Source organism: Hesperophylax consimilis, chromosome 31, assembly GCF_061612785.1.
Source record: "Hesperophylax consimilis isolate HC1 chromosome 31, BYU_Hcon_1.0, whole genome shotgun sequence".
In the NCBI taxonomy this organism is placed as follows: Eukaryota; Metazoa; Arthropoda; class Insecta; order Trichoptera; family Limnephilidae; genus Hesperophylax; species Hesperophylax consimilis.
Window position 1 is genome coordinate 8,849,539 of NC_142866.1, and position 27,222 is coordinate 8,876,760.

At 33.7% G+C, this 27,222-nt stretch overlaps 1 protein-coding gene and 2 non-coding genes across 4 annotated transcripts in view; 1 reads left to right on the forward strand and 2 right to left on the reverse strand.

The window, feature by feature from the left end:
- The window catches only part of LOC149409410 (protein bric-a-brac 1-like), a 391,246-nt gene that overhangs the window by 230,486 nt on the left and 133,538 nt on the right, over positions 1 to 27,222 (reverse strand). The window lies entirely within an intron of this gene.
- Positions 5,272 to 5,344, reverse strand: TRNAY-GUA (transfer RNA tyrosine (anticodon GUA)). Its single transcript has one exon. It is a non-coding gene; the product is annotated as a tRNA-Tyr (tRNA).
- On the forward strand, positions 26,055 to 26,127 carry TRNAF-GAA (transfer RNA phenylalanine (anticodon GAA)). The gene has a single exon. It is a non-coding gene; the product is annotated as a tRNA-Phe (tRNA).

Sequence of the window (27,222 nt, forward strand, 5' to 3'; positions counted from 1 at the left end):
GAGATTGTCTTCAGCTCTCGTAGTCGTATTTATGAAGGTAGCTAAAAAAAAACCACAACATTTATGTATATTTCTGTAAATCACTAAACAATCAACTGTGAAAACTAATGCATTTTAAATAACACCATTGCAACTGTCGAAATATAACAATATTACGAAGTAATTTCCGTTGACCCCAGCAGCTGAAATTGCAGGCAAATTAAGTTCACCCTACGAGTCCATTGTGCAGTTTACATGCGGTGTACCTAATGTGCAACCACAGTTTTGTGCAATATTATAATAGGGAAACATAATCAACCGTCTTGATTGAAAAAGGCAAGAACTATTAAACGTTCGTGTATATAATGATTACGAGATGGGAAGGCCGCCATTAGTCTGTAATTCTATTCTTGGGGTACCAGTAAGGACCAGGAGAAAATTGAAACTGCCTGCACTGCCACTGCAGGCCTCGGAGTAAAACAAATTAGCTTCATGTTTTATATTATACGCGTATTCGTATGCAGGGAGCTTTTTTGCGTTATTACTTATTTCATACCAGACGAGAATAAAGCACAATGCATTGAAATAAGCAGCGAGTTTCTCAAAGATTATATTACTTGCTGTGGAAAGTTGTTATTTTTAACGATCGAGGGATGTGAAAGGAATCCTTGTATGTTAAATGATAGTATAATCAATTAATTATTGAAAACAATAACAATATTTACGACTCTCAAACTAACAAACTCAATCGATTTAAAAAGATTTATTCGCATTTATAAATATAACCCAAGCCCTCTTTCTTGTCGGTGAAATGGTGACCACTTATCTAATTCGACCAGACAATCTGGTCTTAGTACTTCCTCGGCAAGGAAGAGTTCCTGGGTTCATTTTATAAATGCGACTGAATCATTTTCTGTCTTTTCTTTTTCACATACAATTAATTTTAATTATTTTTAGTAGGCGTAGGTATAAGCTTGACATTAATTTTAGATCTCATATTACTAAATAATATACAGAGAACGTTATAAAAATGAGTTAATTGCGTTATATTAATTCCGATCAAAGCCAAATTTAAACCACTAAAACGTGTGATGGAATATATGAAAGCCGCGTGATTAGAAATGATTCGATATCACCAGGCTTTATTGGCTTTACGCCTCAATCACCCCATTTTGAAAACGGCGTACAATATGAAACATGAAATGCGTTATTTTTAATAATATTATCTAGTTTGTGCTGCACTGTCACAATCGATTTCCATAGTTTTGCATAAACGTATTTAGGTATCTGATGACATGAAAGGAGCATTTGAAAAACATAACATTTTTTGTAAAATGATACTTGGCGTCGGGCGGTGACTGATGGGTGAGGAGAGACGAAAATAGTGGAGATGGCAAGAGAGAGGAGTACAGCGTGGGGTAGCGGTTGGGGGAGAGGGAGGGAAGGGAAGGGGCATGGAGAATAGAAGAAGTGCACTTTTTATCAAAGGCCGGCCTTTTGTGCGGAAGCGAGCAGTGATTGTTACGATATTTTATTGAATTAAAATTGTGCAGCCTTTGATAGAGATCCGTGTGTGAGATGCTTAACAGTAAACAACGTTCCAAACAATTCTCTGCATCTATTAATTCATAATTGGACGAACAAGACCATAATCAAGTTATTCTAAAATCCATTTTGTAAGCGAATTTTGCGCAAGTTGATTCGTAGCGACATGAGACGCAGAGTACTCTTTGCATACTACTTCTGACATGTTATTCCGTAATGAATTTTCACAAAAAAGCAGTGCTGCATCAAACATCCCCTCCCCGGGGACCGGTAGCCAGTGACCCGCACCCAACGGAGACACAAGACATAGGTGTATGTATTAAATTATAACATTCCTGCCGCTTCATTGTCAATAATACTCAGCCAAAGGGAACGCCATAAGGGAAGCAATTATTAATACATTAAGGCAGGTATTAATATTCCAATTTAGAAACAGGGGCGCGGGAAGTAGGACTGCGAGTTAATGTTGACAAAACAAAAATGATGGTACAGAGCAGGAACCCCTCACACAGAAGAAGAAGTAGTGCACTATTTAAAGACAACTACTCATACGAAGTGGTCGATCAATTCACCTACCTGGGCTCCAGCCTGACAGAGAACAATGAGGATCCAGCAGAAATCAGAAGGAGAATCACAGCAGCCAACAAAACATACTTCTCTTTGCTGCCAGTGTTTAAGTCACGTAGTGTCCACAGAAAAACCAAAATAACCATATATAAGACCATTGTAAGAACTGTATTGGCATATGGATGTGAGGCGCTGACACTGACGGTAAAGATGGCTGAAATGCTGGATACTTTTGAAAGAAAGGTGCTGAGAAGAATATGTGGACCCGTGAAAGAGGGCGAACAGTGGCGTATCCGGCACAATATAGAATTGTACGATATATATAAGGCCCCTAGCATCTCTGCACACATGATACTCCTCAGGCTGAGATGGGCTGGGCATGTACAGAGAATGCCGGATACACGCGTCCCAAAAAGAATTCTGACTGGTCACCCAGGTGGAAAGAGAAAAGCGGGAAGACCCAGACTGAGGTGGGAAGATGAGGTAAGAGGGGATGCAGCACAGCTTCTCCAGGTGACAAACTGGAAGTCAGCCGCTGAGGACAGGAGGAGTTGGAGGCGACTGTTGCAGGAGGCCAAAGCTCGATATGGGCTGTAGCGCCATCGAAGAAGAAGAAGAAGAAGATTAATATTCCACTAAAAACCATCACGATTCATGTTCTTTCCGTATCTAACAATGATCAGTCTTTCTATTTACGGCAGCTAAAAGTTTAAACGCAGCTTGCACAATATGCACATAATATGTCGAGTAGATAACGTACCATTTAACGCAAACCACTTTTTGAACGATTTGTAAAATAATATTTATCTACTAATTGAAGAATACAAACGGCCAATTAGAAATGACTGGTTAAAATACAATTTCGATTGATGAGTGATGATGCAAACTCGCAAACCAGCTGAATATTTACCAAACCTCAATTAGCCACAGTATTTACCTGCATTTCCGGATTTAACGTGCGTTTATCCGTCCGGGTCGCCTTCATATTAAAATGATTTGTTATAATTGAAAGCGATAAAATTTCGAGCCAGGCGCAAAAACACGTGCGAGGCATTTCCGTCCGCATTTGGGCCGAAATTAGCGCAACACGTGGGGAGAGCATTGCGGCCCGACTACTTCTGTACACTATTATAGCACGGGAACAAAAGCTCGAAAAACCTGGCGCAAATCAGCGTGCGGTGAGTGCGCGCTTTTTTCTGCCGCGGCCGAACTGTTGCTGCCCACAACACTTCACCACGCCACCTATCGCGTCCATTATCACACCATCATGACTGATCTCTGATTTCTTCCACAAGTGTTGTCATTAAACACGAGTCAATTGGTAGATATAGATACCTGGTTGTTTTAAAACACTGTGTTGTGTAAGTTATTGCTTTGTACATTGACCGATAGTGTCGTGGTGAGGTGCAAGCCGCAAGGGGTAGCTATCGCAAGTGCGTCTGCCGCAATGTTCCACAGGGCCTTTGATTAGGACAACAGCGCGTCCGCCAGAGAGTCTATTAGGGACGATATTCGGACAATCAGTGGAAAAAGCCCCTCGTGTAATTAGGGCGACCGGGAAAGCGGGAGAGATGGAGGCAGCGTGTAGAGTAGGCTATGCAGTATGTGGTACAAGCATTAACTAAGCGGGGGGAGCGCACCTGCATGTGTTGTTCGCGACACCATCAGCGGCCACCGCAGGCGACCGGGACGACTAAAGCTAAGTTCAAAGTCAAAGGTCGTGTCGTCGAAAGCCATAGATTTACAACTTCAGATAGTCGACATAACAGCAGGCACTTTTATCGATTTTTATACAAACACAATCCAAAATTTATTGAAATCCAGTGTTGAAATATTGATGTTATCTTTATGATGCAAAAAGTGAAGTGAACGACCGTAAAGGATGTTGATTGAGGCGATAATGTATGTAACTTAAGGGTGAAGTTTTATTGCGTTTCATTTTACAGTGGAGGAATAGGAGTAATATGATGTTGAAAGCAATTTGTAATTTGTATGACATTCGATAAGGGAAAAGCTGTGACTTGCCGTAATTACAGCTACATAAGATTATGCTTTTCTGAATTGTGACTCTTTTCGAATGTAGTTATTATTTTCAAAAAAATCTTCACATTTAATGGTCGATTCCAGAAAAAAACTTATGGAGGAGCCGGAAAGAAAACTAGTTTTCTTGCGTTTTGAAGACCAGTGAAAAATCACGGGATATTATTATTATTGTAGGATTCTGAAGCTGAAATTATTTAAAAATTTCAACCATTTAAAAAAAAAGTATATATTTTCCATATAATATAATTAAATTTTTTATGACAAATTAGAGAGGTCTAATACATATTATTTATTTATTTATTTATTTATTTTATTTCATTTTATTAACGCCTAGAAGGCTTTTACATATACATGTTATGGGTTTTGTTGTTCAGTAGCATTATAAAATATTTTAATTACATAGCATAATCAATTGAGTATGAACTTACATAACAATGTGTAGGGTTATTGTTATGGTGTTATTATTTTATAAACATAAGCAAGCAAAGTTTATTGTACAAAGTACGTCGGTTGAATATTTTACAGAACATAGGTTAAACTAATACATAAACTTGAGAAAAATATAACAGATATAGGTAGGTAGTTAAGTAGATACAATTCAAGTATATAGTTATTGGAATTTGGACAATGAGTTCGATAAGTTTATATAAATATAGTGTAGTTACAAGAGTACAATAATGTAAGTAGGTAATACACACAAGACAAGTAAGTTTGTTATTATTATTATAAAGATAAACACTACAGTTTGTTGTAAACCATCTTTGTAATCATCAATCTTTATTTTGCCCGATTGGGAATTTTACAAAACAAAGCTTAGTTAATGAAACAATAAAATATGCGTTTGAAAAAAAAAATTATGAATCTGTTACAAACATTCTAGTATACTGTATTTTAGTTTGTATACTGATTGGTGATGATAAACATCAATTATAATTAATGAAGGATCCAATATCAACGATAAAATCACACAATGTGCAGTATTTTTAATATATTATTATCTATTATTTTTATTTGGTAAACTAATGTTTAAGACAAGATTTTTTATGCATAGCACAAAGGGTAACAATTATTTTATAAGCAATAATTATTAGCCTGAAACACTCATCCACATTGAAAAATCTCCTGATAAAAGATACATGACGCCAACGGGACCTGAACCCGTGTCCTTTCGATTTACGGTCGACAGCTCTGACCACTGAGCTATGGCGGCTTATCTCTTATCCGCGAAATAATTCAATATATACTAGTGTTTTATTCAACAATTACTGCTTATTACATTTTTTTCCACCTGAAAACAACCAACTTTATTTTATATGAGAAAGGCATTGTAAGTGCTAACTCTCTCACTAGATGGCGTCGAGACAAATTGTCTACATTTTTTGGTGAAAAATACTAGAACCTTCAAATAATATTAATTTTTATTTTTTTGGTAAACTAATGTTTGGCGTCATGTATCTTTTATCAGGAGATTTTTCAATGTGGATGAGTGTTTCAGGCTAATAATTATTGCTTATAAAATAATTGTTATATTATTATCTGCGTGCAAATAAGTATCTGCTTCTTAACTGTCTAAATACAAGTATTTATATACAATTCGATAAATAAAATGATACCAGATTATACGTTAAAAAGTGTTAGTATTAACAGTATAGTCCATGGCTATCCTACGAGAAGCTGCAACGATTTTAGGCTTCCTAAGAGAAATTTATCGGCAACACAAAAAGAAAATTTATTATGGAGGTTTCAAAATCTTCAAAGAACTCCATTTAAATGTTAAGGAAGCCAAAAGTTTAGCATTCTTGCTTTTTCGTGGGTTATGTTTGAATGTTGTGAAGTCCAAATATAAGTACGTAGGTAATGGAAAAATTTTATAGCAGTTTAAGAATAAATGTTAAATTTTATAACAAAATAAAATATACTTAAGGAAAAAAAAATAAAAAATGTGTCTTTCTGAAAAGACCTGCCAGGCAAGAAGGTTTTCTAAATATGTAAATAATGTGATAGGGCCCAGGAAGTCATATTTATACAGGGTGTTTGAGGTGATTTTCACGAAAACGGAGCTATACAAGTTATTTGATAATAATATTTATTATTAAAGACGATCAAAAGTTTACCTTCAGAATGACGTTAATGTACTTGAAATATCACGAAATTGGTCAAAAATCAAAAAGAAAGATTTTGCGAAATACAAAATAAGTTTCTATGTACAGGTAGGTATCTACCTACTTTATTGGTTGTCTGATTTCGGATAGTGAGTTCCAATTTTGAAAATTTCAAAGCATATTTGAGTTCATTTTACGCTGGAGTATTCACGCACCGACAACCTACATTTGTATTATTCATGGTGGTTCTTGACGATTCATGCATGCATTATTATGAGAAAAAATGGATATCGCAGCATTATGCTGCTACTTATATCGTTTATTGTTTCAACACAGTAAATAATTTTAAATTTGAAAGAGTATAACGGATATCAAATCCCGCCGAAAACAGCAAGCAAATATCTTTCTGGTTCATCTGCGTATTTTTGGTCAGGTAAGTTCTCAGATCCCGATGATACCGATGCAAATAAACGGAGCTGCACAACAAGAGTAGGCGTATTGGGCATAAATCATTTCGCGAATGATAATATGAATGCTAGCTGTATTCAAATGGACAGTGGCAAGACAACAGGAGAGGTATGTCTCGCAGGACCATCCGTATTACAGTTGACAAGAATTATGCATACAATGCTTCTCTATGCAAGCCCCCTGCAAAAACAATTTATCAATCTGGACATTGCATATTTTATATGGCAGACAGTATACAGTGCATAAAGTATGCTCGAAGGGAAGCAGACAGAAATGGCAGAACCAATTGTGCAGACAACATTCGGAATTTCATCATTTTCCAATAATCACATTTCACAAGCAATCAAGTGCCGAGCTGCTGGGTCTAGGGAGTTGTACCTTATCGTACTTTTGCACTTGTATTGCTAGCTACATACGATATAGGCCATGGACGGGAACCATTCGCGATGTGCGCGGACAGCTGTCTTTGTGATGAGATAAACACTGGAGATATTACATTTCTTCCTTCTGTATTCACATATATCATTATCATTATATGTAATTGGGTACATATTGCAACATATCGACATGGCAAACTCGAAAGACGTTAAAAACACTTTCTTCGATGTAAAAACGAACAATTAAGCAAGCAGTAAGAAGCGTAAGTACTTGTATATGTGCATTATTGTACATGTGAATACCGCACAAGCGTCCCAACAGATTCTCCGATGTAGGGGTATTTCGTGAGACTTTAGGGAGTGGATAATGAGGGAAGGAGATGAAGAGTGGGAAGTTGGAAATACCTGGTTCTTCAGATGTCATCAACAAACACCGGTAAAGTCACTTCAAGCAAAATTTCGATTCCAAATTTTGATCTGTCTAAAAATAATTGCGCTGTCTCAACTGCAGCCAGTTATCCAGGCAAGGTTAATGGATCGCTTTTTGACGGTTCTGTTCTAAAGACCTAAAAATTCATTACAATTAAAGCTTCAAAGCTCATGATTGAAATCACTAAGCGATCTGAAAATACGTAACGTTGGCCTAGATGCTGTAAAATTATTATTTTTTTTTTAATTTCAAGACGCTAGATCTCACTAATCAAGAGTATTTGCTGTTTCAAAATTGTTTTATTGTTATAACGACTGGTTAATGGCTAAGTGATCCAAGGCAAAGGGTTCCATCTGTTGCGTCGAAGGTTCAATTCTCTTCTAGTTGAGTCCTCCAAAATTGCACAAACAAAATTTTCATCTTTATTTCCTCGTTTTTCGTAATTCGTAAATTTTTATATTTCTATACAAAAAGTTTTGCGCCATTATAATCAGCGTGATTTGTAGGTTAAAGTTATTTTAAGACTAGAAAATAAAATAAAATTGAAAATGAAACTACGTGACCCAAGTTGTTAAAAGATCTGTTAATTCTGATTCATTAACACCAATTCAATAATAGCCAGCTAACTAATTAAAACGTGTGATTGTAATCCTAGTGTCTCCACGTGTTAATTGATTATTTTTATAGCAAACAATTATTTGCATGTGTTTATTGGCGCATCATAATTACTGATTACACCTTTATAAGGTAATTAATATAGTATTATGGCATTACACAGCTGTTGTTGAACATTCCGAGAAAACATTAGGCAAGAGAACTATAATACGAGTCGACTTTGGAATCAGGGGGTGACTTTGAACATCACGGATATCTGCATAACGCTACTGCTCAGAATTTACGGGCAACATGGATACAATGAACATTTAAAAATAAATTTCAAATTCGTTGCAGGGACGGTTCTTTGGTATGTACGTTTATGCATAAAAAATAAAAATAAATGCATTGCACTGCTTTTTTTCAATCTCCACTTAACTTACAACGACATTTGTGACCTACTCATCGACATACGAAAGTACGCTCAGTGAACACTCATAATTCCCGGTAGGTCATTATTTGAGCTATCTTTTAGACTTCTAGTACAAGATTACCTCGCGAGCGCATACGAGTCATGAATATTTCACTGTCCACAAAACTTTTGTTTAACCATAACTGCAGGGACAGCATCGGGCGTTATCGAGACATCTCGGCTGGCCGAAACGCTGACATGAGCGAGATATATTATGCTCGTAAGGGAAAATCACGTGTTAGAGTATGGAAGATATATAACTCATCCCATGCACACGACTTTAATCATGCGTAATTCTATGTGTTCCAAAATGGATTCGTTAAGGAATACTAATTTACACTATTAGCGCTACAAATTTCACACATTGGCACTCGTGCGAGGTGAATTTAAATGGTTTAAAAATTTTCAGCGATGAATTGAATGCCCTTTACCATTGAGATGATTTTTCAAAAGTTGACAGAGTATTTTTTTTTCAATTATTTTACAAATGTAGCTCAGTGGAATGAATACATCGCAGAACCCTCATTAATTAAATTGATACACATATTTCAAATACTTGATAATTAACCATTTTTAAGTGAAATGCACTGTCTACTAGTTCAGTCATGAGACGCCTATGAATAAATTGTGAAGCTCTACTTTTTTGTTATATTATACATAAAATGTAATCTTATAAATTCCTCAACGATTATAATAGTTTAGTGTCATTTATGTTGCATGGTATCTATTGGTAGATAGATGTATAATACAAATAACTTGAATACTTGAAATTGCAGCTTAGAAAAATATATATTTTAAGGTAAATTTCGATAGTTTTAGTGTTTCGTGTCTAAAAATATGACATAAAAGTATCCGATAATAATTTAACAAACAAAATATTTGGTTACAAAGTTGAAAATTGATCAAAGTCACTCCATTTTCCAACATGATAACGTATCGTAATGCATTACATTACATTACAAAGAAGCAACAATGAGTTACATATTTATATTACATAGCTATAGCAATATTTAAAAAAATTACATAATAGACACAATATTGAGAAAAATAAAATAACTGTGTAGTTACAAAAAAGTATTATTTAAGACCTTTTGATTATAGCTGTTTGTATATAGGCTCAATAAACAATAAGATGACACATGTCAACAGCGACGGCGAGCAGTAAATGGCGATTAGCGACGCCGACGCTTCCCGGAACGATAGTCAGGTGGATGACAAGCTAAGGCGTCGCGTTGCCCGCCTTGTTCTGCTTCCCTCTCCTCACTGACAAACGCTTGACAGGCTCGAATAAAATAAACACCGAAGGGGTAACTAAGGAAATGTGAATGCTTGCTGAAATCTAATAGTATTATTGTCCCAGCGTCTGGACGATGTAGGCCCTGTGATTGGTCAAATTCAAATTGTGTTTAAATAAGACTTTAAAGATTAAGACACGATTTCATACTGAAATAGAATCGCCACATGTAATACGATATTTATTCAAATATATCGTTTCTGCTCATACAATTTTTGGATAATATCGAAGAAAATATGTTTTAGATAGTTCATGATCCATTGGATTAATTACATTACAGTGAAAATTATCCACAATTACGTGATTACGTTTGACGTTTGACGAAAAAGCACGCGTTCATTCAACATGGCCGATATATACGCATGGCCACCGCGTCAAAGATAGCCGACAGAGCGCTCCTCTGGCGGTGAAAGAACGAACCAAGGGGCTGGCGCGAATATTTAAATATGCAAAATAAAAAGATTTCTTCTGGAAGTTTATTTAAACTTTGCAATGTCATCGTTTCTAAAACAAACATTTGATTCAACTTAATGACAATAAACAACAACTCTTTGCATGTACGATTTTGAAAAATATTGATATTTAATATTATTTACGTAAATAATAATTTCGCATTATTTTGACAGAACACCGATATGATATACGCGAAAGTATAGGCACTGCCAACCCAATAAAATAACATGAAAGACAATCGGAAGATAGATACGCTTCGTTGATTGTAAAATTAGCCAACAAATCTCTTATCTGACATGTACTTATATGTATAATAAAACAATCATTTTGCCAGGTATAAATATTTATATAATATATATTAAGGTATTATTCGGAAACGCTGGACAAGGATAATACGAAATATTTTTAAGTAAAACCTTTGGATTTACCTTAATTAATATAGAAGGAATCTGAATGCATTCGGGAATTTTTGAATTTTAGCATTTTAATTTTTAATCACGTAAAATTAAAATTTGCTTTCGTTGTATTGGATGACAGCCGGAATAATTTCTATTGATGACATTTTCTTTTTTTGGTATTCCTGATATGAGTGTCTAGAATTTTTACCATAATTTACTCTATGCAAATATTATTTTGGTATTTTGGTTTCTTTTACAAGTAAGGAAATATTTAAAAAAAGGTTATTATAGGTTAGGATAGGTTAGGTTGGGTTATGCTAGATTAGGTTAGATTAGGTTGGATTAGTATAGTTCTTTTTGTGTAAACCGTTTATTCTTTATTTCATTTTATGTAATTAATTTTTTTTTAAAGGAACACAATAGGAAATTTTATTTTTAAGTTTATTATAGTTAAGCGCACTTGAAGTGAAACAACACAAAACTGCGCTATATAAATTCTATGTTATTATTATATTATTTATCAAGTTAGTTTATAGGTAAGGTTAGATTAAGTTGGATTATTATGGGTTAGGATAAGTCAGGTTATGTTAGGTTAGGTAACGTTAGTTTGGGTTATTATGGGTTAGGTTAGGTTGGGTTATTATAGGTTAGGTTGGATTTGTATAGGTTAGGTTAGGTTAGGATAGGTTAGGTTAGGATTGGTTCGGTTAGGTTAGGTTAGGTTAGGCTAGATTGGATTATTATAGGTTAGGTTAGGATATAGGTTAGGTTAGGTTGGATTATTATAGGTGAGGTAAGCTTAGGTCAGGTTAGATTATTATAGGTTAGGTTGGATTATTTTAGGTTAGGTTGGATTATTATAGGTTAGGCTGGATTATTATAGGTTAGGTTAGGTTATTATAGGTGAGGTTAAATAAAATAATAGTCAAATAAATCATTTGTGCTAAGTAGGCACTATTTTGCCGGAATATTGTATTACATTATATTTTTTTAATTTACGTTTTTCAATTGTCTCTAACCGCTCATTTCAGGAATACCGACAAAAGAAAATGTTATCAACAGAAATTATTCAGGCTGTCATCCCATACAGCGAAAGCGAATTTTCATTTTACGTAATTAAAAATTAAAAAGCTAAAATTAAAATTTTCCCAAATGCTGTTCGATTCCTTTTATAGTAATTAAGGTAAATCAGAAGGTATTATTTAAAAATATTTCCTATTTTCCGTGTCCAGCGATTCCGAATATTTACCTATATTAATTTACCTTTAGCCATTTAGGCAATTATTCGGGAAAGGTAAAGTTTTACCCGAACAACTGTCATTATTATTATGCCTAAACGCCTTCCTGTTCCGTGTTTTAACAATATATACTCACCCTCTCTCTGTGAATGACCTAATATCTACCTATTAAATGTAACTGTTGTTAGTATCACTTAAACTGGGCGAAGCCCAATTAAGTGCCGCCCGCAGGGCCTAGCAGAAAAAAACCCGCGGAGCGGGTTTTTAACTGCTAGTATGTATTATTATTAAGTAAAAAAATACAGGCACTATGGGCAGTTTTTAATATAAATTACGAACTATGGTGGTTTGATAATTTGAAATATAGTTAGACACCTACATGGAATTCAAAATATAATATATTAACCTTGTATTATTAAACTTACTGATAGAGCTAGGAGGAATAATGACGTGACACTGCCACCTCAGGAGACACACGCAGTTGTTGGGAGAGGAAAACACCAATAGATGTAGAACAGGGTAAAGACTCCTATTAACCTATGGTGCCAATGTCCCGGCCTGTTGGGAAAGGCTGTAGCTACCTGGGAAGCACATTGTGGAACCAGAAACCAGCCAAATTTCCAATGAAAACCCTAGTGATCCTCATCCGAGACCCAAGACTTCAATGGACCCATGGCCTGAGTGCTTACGGAAACTATGGTAACCATCTCCACTTAATTAATAAAATAAATAATTTAAAAAATCACCAGCATCAATAATTTAAATCATCAATAAAGAAGAAAAAAATGCCTTCTTTATTTGACCTTTCTAAGCTTTCATAGCATATGAGTAAGAAATTAAAAGTTTCCAGAAGATAAAATTATTGTGCTATTTATTACCTAATATTGTGATGACAAAATTCACCGCTCGGGAGATTTAAGACGGTTTGTTTCACGGAATTTGAACAATTTATCAAAGATGATTTTCTAGTTCTGTGAAAGTTCTTTTTTTGTTCTATTGAATATTAACGGAATTTGAATAAACCTTACACAGAACGTAAAAATCAACTTTGGAATTTGATGAATTGTTCAAAGTCTGTGAAACAACTTGTCCTTAATAAAATATATCTCAAAATATACTTAGCACAGAATTGGAATATAATTTTTGGAGTTTTAAAGATAAAAAAACATTTCCATAACTACATGTATTTTGTACGCATGCTACTTTCTCAGATCAGAGAAATATTTAACTCTGGGAATTAAACCCTCACTTTTCGAAATCAATCAGTATATGGGTTGGTTCATGTCAAGTGACAAATCAGAACTTATTTAAAAAGTGATGTTAAGTCATTAAAAGAGAAGAACGAAAAAAAAAATTATCCTAAAAACCTAACCTAACCCAGCTTAGTTAACTAGTTAACCAAGTTATTTTTCATATATTTTAAGTGTTCTGAGTATACCGTAGTAGGTACAAAATTTTCGTTGTATTTTCTTAAATTATTTGAGCGATTCACGTCAAAGTCTAAAAGGCATATCCAAAAAACAATGCTTTCGCTTTAAAATGAACGAGTTTATTAATTATCCTTCATTTTATTCCTCCCCGAAAGCCCTAAATAATAAATAATATATCATAAAATTTACACATTATTCCGTTTGAGTTTTACAGACTTCTGCCGGTGACTGTTATTGCTGGGGGATTTTTATTTTAATTCTGACGAACAGAAATCCAATATTTTCCCGTATTGAATTACTCAAGCATTGGTTTTTATTGTTGACCGTAGCGCAGTATTATATACGCTGTTAATATTTGTTCGCAAAAGTAAAGATTTATCACGGTTTTTATTGCCTTTGTTTATCCCCAAAGAAATTCCTGTGCCTCTTCAAAGTGAGTTATTACCTCACAGTTTGATTGGCTCCAAAAAATTACTTCTTTTATTTTTAATATTATAGATTTTTCATAAAATGTGTCAACTATAATAATAATAATAATAAGTGTTTTATTATCTTTTTTTTGTAACAAATAGATATAGTGATATCCTCACTGGTATCTCCCGTGCTGAGGATTTCATTTACATATTATGTATAATTTAATTATAAGAAAATTAATATTACATCAAAGTTACATATGAATTTAATTATGAACATATATCATGTAGTATAATTTTTTTTTTTTAATAATTTTAAAATAAGTAAGATAGTGTTTTGGTATAGTTCAGTTGATTCTGTTTTAGTCTGTGTTTGATCTCAGTAAATTTTCTATTTCAGATCTCCCTATGTTAAGTATCCAGCAGAAATCTGATGATATGAAGTAGCAAAAATTCGATAGCGGTGATGAAAATATTTGTTTTTCAAGTCAACGCAACTATTTTCAGATAGCAAAAACATTTCCATCCTGAGATATTGAGTTTGGTGACATCAATTTAATAGTTAAGATTATAATATGACTCCCTTTTCTTCATAATAAGCCCAGGCAACGATCAATGCGAATTTTCAAATTTTATCGTCAATAATAAGCTATATTAAGCTTACTTCAGCCTGTGTGTCTAGCTTTGGACAGAACTATCTACTTTTTTAAATTTGTGGGTTCTTGGAGGCTTCTACCCTGAAAGTCTGAAATTCTATTAAAGTCGTCAGCCCATCTCAACTATGGGTGACCTCCGTTTCTGTTTCCTATCTTTTTTCTAATCAAAAAAAATTCGGTTTTACAAAACACACAGCTAAAATCAGTTTTTAATTTTCTTTAATATGTAATTTATTTGGATTTTATTTCAAAGCAGCAATACTCTTGAATTCTCCGACTAACGTCTTTAAGAAATATAATGGTCAATGTGCCAGAGGCCTGAGGGGTTAATCAATAAGAAGAAATGGAGTGTCTCGGATAGAATCGAGGACTAGATACCAACTAAGTAGTAGTAAAAACATAAGTAATATTATAGATTTGTGCATTCCAGCGCCCTTGAGGTGTTTTTGCACAAAAACGGCGCTATACAAGTCATCCAAGTATTATTTTTTTATTATGCTTCCGATTTTTTTGTCCGGGTTAAATCTTCCCCATAGGAAAAACTAAACCCTTCCACTCACTTTTCCACAAATGATCAGCTAGTCAATCAACACTATGCAAGTGCATTATATAAGCAAAATAAATACAAAACAATACAAGAACAACGCGTCAACTCACCATAGATCAAGTGGGAAAATAATTCACCGACTCCAGATATTTTCACATCATAGGGTTCGGCTCGGTAGAACTTCTAACAGGACCTATAAATTCTACTGATCCCTCAACATAAATATTAAAAAAATCTTTCGTTATCCTACATGTATTCAAAATGACCGACTTTTGCAACTTTATATATAATTTTTTTTATTATTATTATTGTCCGTCATAAATCGGCGGACAATCTGATCAAAATGTAAAGACTCATAAGTATTGCAGACAAATAAAGATTTTACAGTTAAAATGAGCAGCGGTATTATTATTACTTGTGCGGGTAGCCGCGCCGATATGACATCGTAAAAAGATTTTAAGTATTACCATGTAAAAACTTAAATGCCGTCATCGGGCACCCCATCAGTCAACAATGGCCCCCGTGTTTGAATTTGCAGTCGAGCACTGCCGCCATTGTAAAGGGACTTAGGTTACTACCCACCACCCTCTGGAGAGAGCTAACCATCCACCATTGGTACTCGAGAGAACCTACTTTACCAACCTCTACAGTACCTACATACATCCCGACAGTGACATTATAAGACAATATAATTTAAATCATTTTCTGATTTCATGACGTATATCATCTGTTTGACAGCCCACATTGTTAAATGGTTACGATTCTCGACTACTAATCAAAATTCAAACCCCAGCTTGTCAATTTTTACTTAATTAATTTGTTTTCTTAATTAATGGTTTTAGCCGTGTTTGCTGATTAGCTAAGTTCTTTCCCACCTTCATTTTTTCTCATCTCCCTACCTTCACACTCATACCCTGATTGGTTAGCAGACAGATAGCCGCTAAGAGAACCCGGAATCTCTGCTAAGTAAAAATACGAACTACTCGAAGTAACCTACAACGGAAGTATTTATCCAATAAACGGATCCTAGGGCTGTGGTGCCCTTAACCGCCTCCAAAAATGTAACTTTTGTTCGATATTCACACAAAAATTAAAAATAAATTATTTGAAAGAAACTACAGCCGTATTTATTTTGTCCTTACCCCTCGTACCCTGTGCCCTGGATAGACCGATTTGTCTGCTTAAAAAAGATGTGCAATATTTGAATACTTTTAATTAATTTCAGCATGACTGAGGAAAAATTGAGCTTAGATCAATCATAAATTACGCGTTTCTCTTTAATAATTGGCTTATTTTATATATAAGTTTTAAAAAAATCATGAAATCATCTCAATTAAATAGGGTTGATTAAAATATGAAGAAGTTCTCACTAATTTTCTTTAAATATAACGTAGCTTCATCCTTACTGATAACATTACTAATAACAACACGTTTTTCAACGTAATGTGAAAAATATACAACGTAATAAAAAATATAAATCTGCATCATAAAGCTTTTTTATAGTTATCTGCACAGTAGAAAATGAGTATTTAAAAACGGGATATGCACCTATTAGAATTTTTATAAAGACATGTTCCTACATCGCCATAACACAACCTGTCAATACGAATAATTTGAAGATATTTTTAATCTATTAGAAAAAAAATAGTGTGCACACTTTTGCATAAAATTTTAAAATAGTGTCCTCTTTTTTTCTACACTTATATGTGTGACCGAATATTAAAAAAAAATCACGTTTGTATTATTATTAAATTGCTACCAACGTGGTTTTATGTGTGAACAGAAATAAATAACGCGAAAATTTCATCAAAAAAGCAGAAATTTCAAACAAAATGAAAGGAAGCCCACACGTGAATGTGTGGCGATAAAGCATTGGATATAATATGTAGGTATGTTTATTCCTTAAATGATTAATACAAGCGACGCAAGGTTTTAGCCCACCCCCACCGATCCGCCGTTCATCCCTCTATCGATATACACTGTGAAAAAAAGTCATAAAAAATCAACAAAATTTATGCTTGCCACCGGCATAGGGGTGGCGCCCAGCGCGTTACTGGGGGAGGGAGGCAAGGGAAGGGGGATATCCAAATAAAGGCTTAAAATTTATAGGAACCTACGTACAAAAAAAGTATTAAAAATGTACATTGGAGCAAGCCAAGTGTTTTCTGCCCTTCAATGTAAGCGTTTGTATTATATGTTTGAATTGATGGCTGTTCGTATCGACCGGGGAGGGGGGGCCAGAGGGCCTGCACACTTTTTTCGTAAATTTGATGAATTAATTTTACAGAAATTTTACAGTTTTGGCGCAACATTTAAAAAAAATGACGTAGGTGGTGTAGGTAATCTTAATTTGCGAATAGCGTTAATTGAAGTTGAAGTGTTTCAAACGGATCAACTATAACTAAAAACAGTGAAAATTCAACACACCTTTAAGATAAAGCCAGAATCTTAACGACTTAAGTAAAGCAGCCGCACAAAAATAAGCGGCAAATTTCTAAAATAAAGTGGTTGGAGAAGCAGTCGACTTAAAATTAGTTTGAATTAAATTTTAAAATTAAAAATAATAGAACAGAAGAGACATCTCTGGTCAGTTTTGTATGGATTTGGCTCTGCAGGTGAGTGATAATGAATTACACTCATCTTTGCATTAATCAGATGGATTCATCCGAATTATATCGTTTGTCAAAAGAGGTCGATTTAAGACTAAAAGGATTAAAATATTTTTTGTCACAAACTACTTTAGAATAGTAGTACTTTAGAATTACAATGTGTTGATTATTTTATTATTCTAAATTCCACTCTCCTGAGAGCTGGTGGTGACAGATTATAATTTCATACTGCGATTGCAAATATTATTGTGCCGATCACCAGTACGCTGCCGAATTTGAAGATTAAGGAGCTAAAATCAATTGCGAGTGATATTTCTGGTGAGTCTTCTGTTTTTATGTAATTGGTAGCTGGATTATAAGTTGTTACTTCTCCTGCAGAGTGAATTTAATAAACAACCATTTTTTTTTCATAGGGAATTAATTTCACTGATGGTCTGTGTGACTACAAGCCAAATCATCACCAGTGGTAATCCGACATAAGTGATGAAGTCGTGTAAAAACAACATTCGGCACGAAGAAAATCAATCTTTCCGTGGGTTTTTCTTTAATTATTTCTGATGAAGATATTACTTAAATCTCAAATGTTTCTAGAGGAATCCTAATATGAATCCATAGGTAAGTTACTATTTTATCGTCTAGAAAAATAAAATCTATTTTAGTTAAAAAACGTTATATTAAATACTCAAACCCCAAAACAAAACATTTTAATAATGATTTTTTTCTTAAATTAGTTTTAAACCACTTTATTTGAGTATAAGATGCTCTTTTAGAACTCAAATATAAACAACTCACATTGGTAGGAATCTCTCGATAATACGTTCATCAGAAAAAATGTCGCTTTAAAAATTGATGTAATGTCAAAACCGATGGACAAAATAAATCTAGTTTTGTGTTTTGTCACTTTTCATAACTTTATATTACTTTTTAAATTTCATTTTTGTAGATAGGCTCCTGTGATCCCCCGCACTGGAAAGCACAACAAGATAGCTGCTGTCCCAATTCGATAAATAATCGTAAGCAATTTTGTATCTCTCTTAATGTGTTAATGAAGGTGACTTTTCAGTGAACGACACTGATGTAACTACGAGAAATTTCAGGTAAAGCAGTCAAGTAATTTTTAAAGGCCCGGTACGGTACGTTAGATAGGAAAAACTTAATTATGTAAAAATATTCTTAATGTCATTAAGCGGACCCGCCGGAGAACACGTTGTATACTAACAGTGCTCTAAGCCCTTGGCAAATCTGAATTCACACAGGAATATATATTTATTTTTGCTCTATGCCCGCAAAACATACCTTACCTACCTAAAAATAATATTTCAAACTGATATTAAGTGCGGGGTTCCAAAAAAAAGTATAATCCATTTTGCACGCATGCGAACATGTGTGGGGCTACACAGGTTTTATTTTATTAAGTTCATTTGAATGAATGCAAATCTTTGGTTTGGAAATTAACCCTGTTCCGGCTAAAACTCAGCAGATAGACTCGTTGTAGAGGACAAAGCGTTTTGGTTGCAATAACGCATACGCACGTGGAAATATTCACATTTCTCTGAAATTGTACGACATTACAGCAATTACTATTCGAAATAAATGCGGCACGTGATTCAGTTCCTTATATTAAATAAAAAAGGCATTATTGACGTTGTTGTGGCCAGAAATATTACTTCATTTTTTCGAAAATTCGATTTTTTGTATGAAAATTTTCAGGAAATCGGTGCAGCGCACTGCCAAACCGAAATTTGATGAAAATCTTATACAAAAAATCATATTTTAGTAAAAAAATTTAAAAAATTTCTGGCTACAACGACATCAATAATTTTATTTTACTTAATATTAGCGCTCTACCAAAAAGTCACGAGCCGCCACTGGGTCCTACCCAATCGGGAAGTTTTTAGTTTTCAAAGATATTTAGAGTTCACGGCAGTTGAAAGCCAGACCCTAGGGAGGGGGGTTCAATCCTCAGTTAAAAAAACCAAACAATTTTACGTTTTTAAATAGTTTTATAGTAAAAATTATGGTGAAAAAACTTTGCTTTTACGGGTTGATTTTTTAAAAGAAAAAAATAAATCAGCTTACGAAACTTAATATTGAAAACACCTAACAACCTAACAGATTGTGCGTGGTAACTACTGTAAGTAAAGAGTGTTAGATTTAACCATAAATGTGAACATGAAGGTGTGGTTATAAATTTGTCTTTTCATGCTCCTCCATTTAAAATATTCATGTTTTAAAGTGTGTAGGTACCGACCTAATTTCAATTGCATTTACTACATAGGTATATAGAGACCTAAAAGAAAAGTAATATGAAAATAATGTAATTACCAAAAGAGCAAGGTAGGTACGAACAGAAATAGGTTGTTTTTTCAATTGTGAATACCGCACAAGAGTCCCAACTGCAACCAACCGTCTGGAGCCAGTGAGACTATGGAAACCCCAATTGTAGGGTAGTTTGTGAGGCTGAAGGTTGTAGATAGGAAAACGAGATGGGAACAAGAAGGTGAGGATGTACCGTAAATGGTTTTAAACAACACAAATTACTCGGAGAAAACATACTTGTATAAAATATTACTAATTTACTAAGAATCTCTTCAAACTATTCGTATTGACAGGTTTTCTAATAAACTATGAGTAAAATGTGAATGTTTTGTGAACACGTATTCATAAATATTCTAGTATTTTCGCATATTTTCATAAAAAAAACGTAGGTGTATGAACACGTGTTCTGATATTTGATGACTGTACTAAAAGTTTATTAGGAAACGGTACGCTATCCCGTTTTTAACAGGATTTTAATAATTTGGTAATGCTAATTTTTTTCCATGTACTAAGCAAAATTTATAGGCGTACGCAGAGATTTGAAAAGTTGTCGGAGAAAAAATAATCTACATGTTGTATCTCATTAATTAAAGTAAGTTTTTCAGGGTTTATTTATATTTTAGTGTAGCGTCCAGCTAAGGAATCCGGTAAGATAAGCCCGACAGGTCGTTCAATAACTGTGCATTGTGTAATTCCGCGAAGAATTGAAAAGATGAGAATAAAGCTCGTGGCGCAAACAGAAAAGCTTTTATGTAACGTAATTATTTTCTGTGCTAGCTCTCAGTTAGCGCGAACGGACCTGACAAAAAGAACCGTCCGAAACGTTTGATGTACAAAACATCTAAAAAGAAATGCGCGAGTGAAATTATTATTCGTCGGGTCAAAGGAAAATATTGATAAATTCCGCAACTTTTTGTTCTGCCTCTGCGAATAGCATTTAAATTTTTCTCTTAAAACAACGATATCCTTGCCATTTTCCATTTTAAGATAGAATCCCTCTGTAGTTCCGTGGTCTGCATATTTTTGCTTACAAGCTCTGAAATACTTTTGCTAAATATTGATTGACTTTGGTAGTCTAGTTGTTGATTTAAAAAATAATAATATTGTAAGCTTTATAGACTTTAGAAAAAGAGTATAATAGATCTTTTAAAAAATTCGCAGTAGCACTGATATAAAATACAAAAACAAAATCTACGCTAATCTACACAACTTGGAAACAAATTCACTTCATTCATCACTAAATGGTATAAAATTTAGTCGCTATCCGCGTCTGCCTGTTTATGTACTTAGTTCTTCTAAACCATGCAATGTATTTTCATAAGATATTATTTGTAGAAGTTCTTCCGGAAGGTTTATACATATAATACATGCATATTATATTTATAAAAAGTGGAGTAACGCCTGGTCCACGATAGCTAGTCTTAATATATATATAAAAATCAGTCTGCGTGTGTTTGTCATCGCAAACCTCAAAAGTAGTGGGAGTGCTTATAGAGAGGTTTTAATGGTAAAGGAAGTCGTGGACGCCCGAGAAATACTTAACGCCATATCTTTGCACCGGAATGAGATAAGGAATTGAATTAAAGTCGATGTAATATAGCTTTTTAACAGTAACATTGTGGTATATAGTAATGAATGGTGGAAGAAGTCACGGACGCCCAATACAGATATTAGCAATAGGGAAACATTGCGGGGTCTACGAGTTTAATATAAGTTTACTAGCATTAGTTAATTAATTTAATTATTATTTATTAAAATTAAAATAATAGATCTAATATAAAAATATAATAAAACCATGTATGATCATTTAAAAAATGTGGAGATTCGCAAAAATTGCAAGGCTGATGAAATCGTAATGAGTAAGATTAAGAAGAAAAGTTTGGGCATGTAGAACTAAGTTTAAGGAGAATAAATGACACAAATGCGAATGGTAGCAGAAGTCCGGGACGCCCGAAGAAGCCATGGAACGATCAAGTAAATCAGATACTTGAATCGGGCCAATAGTCAAAATAATAATAGAAGAGTATGTATGAATGTGAATTAGGCAAGAAATGTATGCCAAGACCGAGTTGTTAGGCGGTCCCTCCTCTCTGATACCCCTTCGGGGAAACGGCGTAATCTGATATTATTAATACTCCAGCGTCTGGACGGTGTAGGCCCTCTGATTGGTCAAATTTAAATTGTCTGTTTCGGTTAAATTCCGCTAACTTGAAAATTAAGACACGAGTTCATACTAAAATAGGATCGCCTCATAATAATACGAGATTTCTTCAAAAGCAACGTTTCTGCTCATATAAATTTTGGATAATATCGAAGAAAATATGTTTTAGAAAGTTCATAATCCATTGGATTAATTACATTACAATGAAAATTATCCACAGTTACGTGATTATGCTTGACGTTTATAAAAAAAATCACCCGTTCCTTCAATGGCCGATACGCACAGCTATAGATGGCCGACAGGGAGCGCACCTCTGGCGGTTTAAAAACGAACCAAATGAATGGCGCGAATATTTAAATATGCAGCTCACAATATTTGACTATACGATTAACAAGCGTTTACTAAGAAGATTTCTTCTGGAAGCTTATCACTTTGTAATGGCATTTTTCATTATTATTTATGTTTTTTTTGTTTATTAATTATAACTGATTTTATATTGACATGTTTTCTAATTTCTAAAATTTCAAAATTATTTATTTGCGGTGCTTTATATCCTGAGTGAAGTATTTTAAGACCTGATTTTTTTATCGAAAGTGTGATCTTTATTCAAAAGATGATTTGCAAACTCAGATTCACTATTTCAAAGACCGTTTGAAGAGAATATGTTTAATTTTTTTATTTAGTATTTCAACTATCAATTTATTAGAATAACCGTTATTAAATGCTATTTGTCTTATGAATATATTTTTTATGGTTATATGCTATTTGTTTTTTTCAGGTCTTAAAATACTTCACTATAAATAATTTTGAAATTTTAGAAATGAGGAAACATGTTAATATAAAAGCAGATATAATTAACAAGAATTTTTTTATAAACTCTCTTTTAAATATTTTCCCACTCAACTGGTCTTTCCCGTCTAACGATATTGTAATTCCTAATTATTATAAACCCAGCCTACTGTTACCCCTCCCCCCTCCTTCCACTCCTTCTTTCCCAATTGCAATCTATATTTAATTTTTGACTTCGGTGTATACACAATAAAATGTAAACATTATATTTTTTCATTTATTGGACAATTTGCATAGCGCCGCTTTTGTGAGATATCACCTCAGGGGCGCTATATTGTAATAATCTACCTTTATATATAAATTTTTACTCTCCTGATGATGTTGTATATATAATCTAACTTTAAACTTTATTAGATACAGTAACAGTTGTAGGTAAAGAATTACCACCAGTTGGAGTAAAATTAACACCTTTTAATTAAACCGACTGCTAATCTCATCGCACAATTCCCCTCCTTTTATTCATAAACACTGGTACAATTAATAAATATGTAATCATCTATTATTTAAGTGAACTTTGTTATAACTATCTTTAATGGTGACAAACTAAACGATATTGATTCAACTTATAGACATTGACGGTTGTAACACATATTTAAGCACTGCAAGTCTCCTATGAGCTAATTATATTAGGTACCTAAGATAACAGTTAATATCAGTTGTAGACATGTAGGCAATAATAGTGTTTCATTTGAAATAATCCATCACAAATACGTAAAATTTCATTTATTCAAACAACTGTCATTCTTATTATGCGTAAATTTAGCATGTTATTATTAATTATCTCCTTCCTGTTCCGTGTTTTAACAATATATATACTCACCCTCTCTATGTGAATGTCGTAATATCTATCTATTAAATGTAACTGTTGTTAATATCACTTAAAATGGGCGAAGCCCAATTAAGTGCCGCCCGCAGGGCCTAGCAGAAAAAAACCCGCGGAGCGGGTTTTTAACTGCTAGTGGTTAGTTAATTATATTAACATAAGTATAATAATACATTTCAATTTAGGCTTCGCTTAATTGTAATACATATTTTTATATTTTTTCTTCAAATAAGATTAAGCTCGACACATTTTTAATATCACAGGGAGCTTTAAGAGATTTCTACATTTGGATGCTTTGATACGGTAAATAATTCTGTGTTTTTGATTTGTTTAATATTTTCTCATAAAGTGTGTGTGGAAGTTTTTATCATAATGTAGTTGATTTTACATAATGCTGGTAATAAATAACTTGTAGATATAATAAAAAGCTATTGTTTAAAACTCATTATTTAGAGTATTTAAAACAACATAACCGATGTAATGTCCATAATAAAGACCAGAATAGTGCAAGCGACAGTATATGATGTAAGCACACCATGAAAATATAATTGGCAATTTTGAATGCGGCCCGCAAATAAAGGCAGGACCCCGTTATCTTGAATGTCATAAATTCGAACACAAACACGCGTAAGCCGCGATCAGGGGAGAGGTGTTGCAGATCTGCTTGCTGCACGGTCCAGGCAGCGGCGAGCACCCTCGGGCCGGGCAGCAAACAGCGCGACCGCCTCGCAGGGTGCCCCGTGTTGCGTCCGAGCCCGAGCTCGCTGCAAAACCCCGCCTGCCCTGCATATCGCCGCAGCTCGCTCTGGCTCGGTGAATCATCACGCGGAAAATCGATGTAGCGCGACGTGCAATGCGAAAATTCCGGCTGCAAGTTGGCATTAAGCGAACTGCTACACAATGAAGAAATTAACCCAGGGTACTGTGGGTGTGTTCGTGTGTTCAAACAAACTAAACTTTCATACTTCAGGTGATCAATCAAGAAAAAATTCATGATAATTCAAATAATAAAACACAAAAACTTTATAATAACGTACCAAAAGCCTTTAAAAAAGCCATAAGTTTATTTTCGTAGGATATGTGCCAATATAACTGTATTTTTCCCACTAGTCGTTTTTCCTACTTGGTGAAAAAAATTGCAGTCAGCTTAACAAAGACTGAAAAAAAAAAACAAAACACATATCTAAGAAAAAATACTTCAATAGCTTAACGGAAAATATCAGAACAATTAATGACGATAAATGCCTAGTAAAAGCAATTAATGACCGATTCCACGTAAAAAAACTTAAATATTGATCCAAAACCAATAGCTACTTTCATACCTGATGGTTAAATTATCTTTTAATTTGGTATACAATTTTTTTTTTTACTTATAAACCTACCTAATAATTAAGATCAAATTAAACTATGAAGAAAAAAGTAAAATGGTATTATTACGTACGTTGTATGTACCATATCTAATAACATATCGTAACTGATAGTGTAAAGAAACATATTGTAACTGTATAATGTAAAGTAACATATTGTAACTGTATAATGTAAGGTAACATATTGTAACTGTATAATACAAAGAAACATATTTCGTAAACTAGCATTTTTAACGTCAACAAAAAATTCAAAATGTTTTTCGTAAGAATATCAATTTCGAAGACATCTTTTAGTCCTATGAGTCGAAATATTGTCCTTATCAATCGGTACAAACAAGAAGCACAATTTTTCCTTATTTCTTTTGAGAATAATCGAAAATTTTAAAATAATGAAATGAATTTGAATAGATTTTCGAGAGATTAAACGTTCAGTGTGCTACGCATCATCAAAAAACGAATTTGGATTGTGAGTCTGTTCTGTGTAACTCTAGTTCAATGAATTACGTAACTCTATAAGATAAAAGATAAAAAAGATAAAGATAAAAAATAGTATTGGTTAAATCTGGTTAAAAACGTGATAGCATGCCGTTTCTTGACTACATCAGAACGCGTGATTATGCACACGCGTTTGTTCTGATAGTACACAATGTCAAAATGCGAAAATATTGGAATAAAAGAACAGTGTTCCGACATCGCCATAACACATTTAAGTTTTAATCATCATTTATTAGGAATTATTTTTTTTTGGTAAATTAATGTTTAAGACAAGATTTTTTATGCATAGCACAAAGGGTAACAAATATTTTATAAGCAATAATTATTAAAATAAAGTTGGTTGTTTCAGGTGAAAAAATGTAACACGCAGTAATTGTTGAATGAAACACTAGTATATATTGAATTATTTCGCGGATAAGAGATAAGCCGCCATAGCTCAGTGGTCAGAGCTGTCGACCGAAAATCGAAAGGACACGGGTTCAAGTCCCGTTGGCGTCATGTATCTTTTATCAGGAGATTTTTCAATATGGATAAGTGTTTCAGGCTAATAATTAATATAATAGAACTTCCTTCTTCTTCTGGCGTTGGTAAGATTAGATTGTTAATATTAATTTTAGTTGTAAATTGCTAAATATGTAAATTATAGTTATAGGCCTTAGTCGTAAGTCACTAGATATAAGTCTGAGAGATAAGTCAGTAGTTCTAGTATTAACTATTTAAGACATAAATTTGTACAGCGCCCTTTAGGTGATTTCTCACGAAAACGGCGCTGTATAAATTAGCCAAATATTATTATTATTATTAATTATTGCTTATAAAATAATTTATTGGGAAGTCTGTCAATTCATTCGTGAGGCCTGCAATTACGGATTATACAGATAATATCTCTTCAAATAACGAATAATTTGAAGAGATTCTCAATAGATTAGCATTATTTTACATAACTTGTTTTTTCCTTTCAGATATGATTCGAGATAAGTATTCAAACAAGCGATAAAGTACCTAACTATAACAAAATATTTGTGACAGTAAATTATTTTAATTATAATATTCTATATTCAAAATTAAATAAAATCGAGGTATGCTGTAATTTTTCACGGGTCTGTGATAGTTATTTTATATATGGAGGGATGTTTGAAAATCCACCACAAAAGATTTATATTGACTCCGGATGTTTCCACATTTTTCTTTGAGCCGCAATTATTGAGGGCTGCATTTGAAATAATGATACTTAATGATTCCTGTCGCTTTCCAAGTCAATGACTGTTTTGTTGTTTTCACGTTTAGAGATACAGGGAAAGGTAACACGAACAAAAGTTTGTTCTTTAGGGTATAATTTTTATTTTCAGTAGTAGGTTCCTATTGCAAATTTACACATAATTAGTCGGTCCAAATGGCACAAAACCGAACGGTAATAATTCAGCAATTATCTTTTTTCCCTCAGAAGCCAAAGGACGGTTTTATACTTATAGGTACAAAAAAAAGTATTAAGTCAAAGTTGACCGGTTATTGACTGAGTTGTCAAGTCTTTATTTTTAAAAGAGGAAACAAAATACATGTCCGATGTACAATCACAACATAACCCACACGGGA